Genomic DNA, 6,000 nt, shown 5'->3' with positions numbered 1-6,000 from the left:
GCAATCATGGGGCATATAGATAACTAGTATCTATAGGCTGTGCGATTGCATTGCATGTCCGTATGTTCTACACAGCACAACGTGATACCATTGTGTCATATGCGCTGTGGAAAAGCATACGCAGACGTGATTGTATAGACAAAGGGGTTTTTATTTGATAACATCGGGAAATCTCCCTGGTGGGCTTCCACTGGAAAGGGTGAACAATAGTCTAATTTCTCTGTTTTTCACCCTACAAAAAAATTCTAGTGGAAAGATCCCGAAAAGGAGTTTTTCGCTGCCTCTCTCAGGAAAATATTCCAACAGAACCTCCACCGAGAGAAATCACGGTGCTGTAAGGTCTTATAGGAGCCCTAAGTTGGGTACATCGCGATCCACTATCGACAGTGTATCGTAGTACTGGCCAGCATGGGCGAGAGCGAGTGGAAGGCGCTCAGAGATACTTCCACCGTTATTAAAAAGACCCACAAACATGGGAGCCAGTTGCTCAAGTGAGAGATGTTTATGCAGGGTTCAGGCTGAAGAATTGAGGCCAAAAGGGTCAGCAAGGTTTCATGTGTGGGAAATATGGTCCACACGCTGAAGTTTATTGTGACGAATGGGTACGTATGACTGACAAAGATAGGGTATCATTCCCAAGGGTGGACAGCTTTGAACCAGAGGTACTGCAGAATGTAGGTAGTAAAATATGTCTGATTAAATCCAGAAAACAAAGGATTAGACATAACGATTGTTTAAACCTGTGGCAACAAGAGGGGGAGGTGCAAAGGGAACAAACTCGCAAAGCAAGTTCCAAAAGGGAAGAGATGGCTACAGTCAATGGTATATCTGTAAATGATAGAGAAATGTATTAACCCTTGTATTCTACTAACTATTGCAAGTTGTATCCTGTTTTGAAGTCTCTCCAAGGTTATAGGTCACAGGAAGATGAAGGACCCAGCCAAATCGCAGCTCTCATTCAGGCAGTCACCATGCAGGAAACTCAGGTGGGGCCTGTCCATCCAGTCAGAGCAGTAACAATATTCCCCACTGAAAGAACTGGTGAGGTCACAGCTACCGGTAAGTGTGAGACGGGTCATTGCACAGAGACAACACCACCTTACAGCAAACAGATTAGGAACAGAATGGTAGGATTACATCCTGTCTTGTAAATAGTAACTCCCAATGGGGGAACCGATAGGGAGAAATCCTCACCAGGAATAATGCAATGTATTGCCCGTAGTCCAGAGCTGAGCTGCGGTCAATCATTTCAGAATTCCCCGATCCCCGGAAGCATTTAGCCAGATGTCAGAAGTTTATCAGAGATCTGGGTAATGCTCATGAACCAGCTAACAAAGAGTGGCGGATACTTTTAAAAGCGTGCCTACCCCCTAATATTGACACCCAAAAATGTAACACTGATTGTAGATTAGAGTCGGATGGTCCTATGACTGACAAACACAATCAGGAGAACGTGGAACGAATTAACATGCAACTAGAGTTGTAATTCCCCACTACTGTTAAGTGGAGAAGAATTTTCTCCATAAAAACAGAGAGAAAATTAAATGGCATCTGAATATTTCCATCGGACTTTGCAAATAATGGATAGATACATTGGGGTATTGGATACAGGGAACGATGCGAATTACAGGGAGGTGGCTGTCTCTGTGCTAATGGACGGGCTCAATAAGACATTAAGGGACAGGGTGCAAACATCTTTGCCAAATTGGAGAGGGGGTCACAGTAGCCTGTCTTAGAGAGTGCGCAATGGAACACCACAAGAATATTGCTAGGCGCAGAGAACAACAGGAGGAGAAGCTGATGACAATAAGTTTACAGGCTCTGACAGGAAAGCCCCATCAGCCCAAACCCCAGACCCCTGCTGTTTGGAAAAGACAGAGAATATGTTACATTTGTAAAAAGGGTGGACATTTTGCCAGAAATTGTAGGAGTAGTAGGACACAGTCAATATAGACCCCTAGATAGAGAAAACAAGCCACATTATTAAACACATAGACGGGATCACGGGACATATAGTAAGGAATCACGAGCCAATGCCATATAGAAAACACAGATTCGGTCAATGGGAAGAACGGAATAAATGCAACTTTACCCTTTTGACAAAACTTGGGGTTAAGATGAGGCCTCTAAACTTTTGCTTCTTTCTCTAGCAGAAATGGCCACTGATTAACTTAACAGGAGCTTTGTTAGATATGTTATACATATAGCATGCTCCCGCCCAGGAAGTACAAAGTATGTTGGATACCCACGAAGACTAATATTGCATTTCACTGTTCTAGATTCATGTCCATCACAGGTAGAGGAAATTATCTCACAGATACCGGGTTCCGTATGAACTTAGAATGGACAGGACACTGGATTGATGGCTGGGATAGTCCCAGTAGGGATATAACACACATAGAATTTTTTTTAAGGGTATAGACCTAGTAGAGAATCACTTCCCCGTAGTGCCCAATCCAGTTGTCAAATTTTATAAAATCCTCTTTGCCTCTACAAACTTATCTGTTACTAACCTCTATGTGATTTTTCTTCCAAGTTTCCTCCTCATCTCTTACGTTCACCGACAGGAGGTTACAATACATGGACCCAATTACAGTTCAAACGCCACATGTCTACTTGGTCCTTCAGAGTTCTGCCCAAAATCCAGTATATCTCACCAGCACAAGGACACCAGTATTAATGCAATGTGCCTGGTCATGCACAAAGGGTGGAGAATGAGAATACTGATGAAGGGAGACTGTGTACAGACACCGATATGCATGATGGTGTGACAGCCTGTTGGTGAATGCCAAACCTGACATTTTCTTTTTTATTTACTATTATTCCCTTCTTCTCTCATCCAGAGATGGTTTACTTCACACAACTGATAACACACAACAGTTAAAATTGAAATGCAAAATTTGTGTTCCCTACAGGAAAAGGCGGTCTGGAAATCGAAGGGGTATGGCCAGGAGTCCTCAGGACTTTGGACAGGTGGACACGGTAAGCCAGTGGCCCCCAGAGCATATCTTCCAAGTCTAGCTGAGGTGGTACACGGTCTGACTCATCTTGGCAAAGAGGGTATGTGCAAGCTGGTAAGAGCCTACTGGTGTGCGCCAGGATTCTCTTCTCATGCAGGTAAGAGAGCAATGACACGTTTTACTTGCTTGAAGAAGAATATTGGTAAGACAATACCAACAGAGCCATCCCATATCCCTCCGACAGACGGACCTTTTCAGGTAATACTAATTGACTTCATACAGTTACCACCCTGTAGGAATTTGAAATATGTGTTAGTATGTATTGATGTATTTTCCAACTGGGTAGAAGCATTCCCTGCTGCCACAAATACTGCTACGTTCACTGCAAAGAAAATTGTGCAGGAATTTGTGTGTAGATATGGTATCCCTAGAATGATTGAAAGTCATAGGGGTACCCATTTTACAGGTGAAGTCTTTCAGGTCATGTGCAAACTGATGGGAATTAATAGCAAGCTGCATACTCCGTACCAGCCGCAGGCGAGTGCAAAGGTAGAGAGAGTGAACAGCACTATTAAGAACAAGCTGAGCAAAGTGATGGCTGAAACTGGATTGCTGTGGCCAGAAGCTTTGCCACTAGTGTTGTACAGCATCAGAACCACTCCCAGGTCTCCACTTAACTTATCACCCTTTGAAATTCTTTTTGGTCGACAACCTCATGTAATGATAGACCCCCAGGATGATTTAAAATGCAATAATGAAGTGACTGTGAAAGATTTGGTTGGGATGAGCCAGCAGCTGAGAAATCAACAAAGAAATCTAAAGCTGGTGATTCCTGACCTACCGAACAGTAATTGTCATGACATTGAGCCTGGGGATTATGTGATGATTCAAATTTTTTTACGCTCAGGTTGCCTCCTAGACAGGTGGGAAGGACCATACCAAGTCTTGTTAACCAGCACGACAGCATTAAAGGTCGCCGAAAGAGAGACTTTGGTCCACTCGTCCCACTACAAGAAGGTCGCTGACGTGGAGAAAACTCGTGACAAAGAGCAAGGTGAAGAGAACCTCGTATCACTAGAGTGTTTGTTCTGGGAAAGTTGAGAGGCAGGACTGTTGAACGGCACCTGAGCGCGGAGAGCAACAAGGTCGAGGACGGTTGTCGCACCATTTTCTTTTTTCACCCCCTGCATTTTCCTTTTTTCTTCTTCTTATTTTCCTTCTTTCCCCTAACGAAATGGATCTATCACAAGAGAGTGCATTTCGGGTACTGCTAGTAATTCTGTTTTTGATCAGGACAATTTGTTTTGGTGAGGGTCCCAGAGAGGTCGAGCAAGGATCTGGAATGGGTTCTGATGACGAGTACGAATTTGTAGGATCTCAGGAGCAGCACATCACTCAAGTAAAGGCTGGTATCAGAAAGCGCTCTGGTAGTCATGGAGCTCGGAGGCAATGTGAAGGGTTATTGTCTGACGAATATTACGTGGAATAACCAGACAATGACTTTTTCACACAGAGCTGATAGGATACCTATTGACTCTAAACTTGTATGCCAGATAGCCAACAGTGGGAGGTATTTTTGGTATAGGCATACACGTGGTAGCAAGACCATGTGGGTTGGAAAGTATCGTCAGGGTATTGTGCCCATATCATCCAGCCCAATACTTGTACTGAGCAAATGAGGGAACTAGGGATTGGTTTCTTTACATGGAAAGTGTCAGGCTGTCAGGATTCTGATTTAGTCTGTTCCCGGAGGGGGCACTAGTGGGTCAGTGTTGGAATGACGTATGAAACGTGGAGACTGAATAAAGTCCTGCGCATATCCCCTGATGTTTAATAAGCACAAAAGTCACAGAACAATGATATAATAATAGATGGTACGTAGCATTGGTAGTAGCAGAAATGAAATGATAAACCGTAACTGAATCCAAGATAATAATAAAAAGTCTCTGGCAACACAAATATATATATTGGTGATAAGTTGATGGCAGAATGCAGAAGGTTTAAAGCAAATAAAGTCACTGGAAACACAAATGTGAAATAACTTGGTAGCTGGAAGTGAATGGATTTGTAAATAATAACTGAAACAAAGAAAAACTCCGGTAACGTGAAATAACTTGATAAATGCAAATGGTTTGGAAAACAGAACTCCGGTAATACTTGCAAAAGCACACAGTCTCTGTAACATAAAAGTTCTTTAGCCAAGCAAGGCACAGGCAGGAGACAGTCCTAACTCAGCATGCTCGTTAAGTGCTGGATGCAATGCACAGAATGGAATGCTGGTAATAAGGTGCACAAGTTAGGCAATGAATAACACCTGAGGAAAGTCTCTTACTGCTGATGAATTGTGGCAGGCTGTGGCTGGAATCTGAAACAAGCAGGAGAAAAGTAGGATGATGAATGGAATGAAATGATGAGAGGAACCACGGGGAACCACTGGAGACTGGAACACGGGGAACCACTGGAGACAGGGATACGGGGAACCACTGGAGACAGGGATACGGGGAACCACTGGAGACAGGGATACGGGGAACCGCTGGAGACAGGGATACGGGGAACCGCTGGAGACTGGGATACGGGGAACCGCTGGAGACTGGAACACGGGGAACCGCTGGAGACTGGAACACGGGGAACCGCTGGAGACTGGAACACGGGGAACCGCTGGAGACTGGAACACGGGGAACCGCTGGAGACTGGAACACGGGGAGCCGCTGGAGACTGGAACACGGGGAACCGCTGGAAACTGGAACACGGGAAACCACTGGAGAACTTGACACACCAAATGTGACTCGTTGTCCAAGGCGATGAGAATGAGCCAGGAACTGGATATACCCCTTGCTCTGTGATGATTGGATGAATCTCTGTGAGAACACACCCTCCTGGATTGGGTGCCAAGATCAGCTGAGAGTTAACTGGAGCTGGTGATTAACCGGGAGAATAATTCTGTAGACAGTTAATGCAATGCACTGCTGGTCGCTGGCTGGGATCAGTAGTGCACCGGGAGTTAATGCTGTTTAACTAGAAGCACTGTGTACTCCAGGCT

The sequence above is a fragment of the Pseudophryne corroboree genome, chromosome 5 (genome assembly GCF_028390025.1).
Source record: "Pseudophryne corroboree isolate aPseCor3 chromosome 5, aPseCor3.hap2, whole genome shotgun sequence".
NCBI classification, from domain to species: domain Eukaryota; kingdom Metazoa; phylum Chordata; class Amphibia; order Anura; family Myobatrachidae; genus Pseudophryne; species Pseudophryne corroboree.
The sequence above is the reverse complement of the archived record's forward strand: the minus strand, read 5'-3'. Positions refer to the sequence as shown.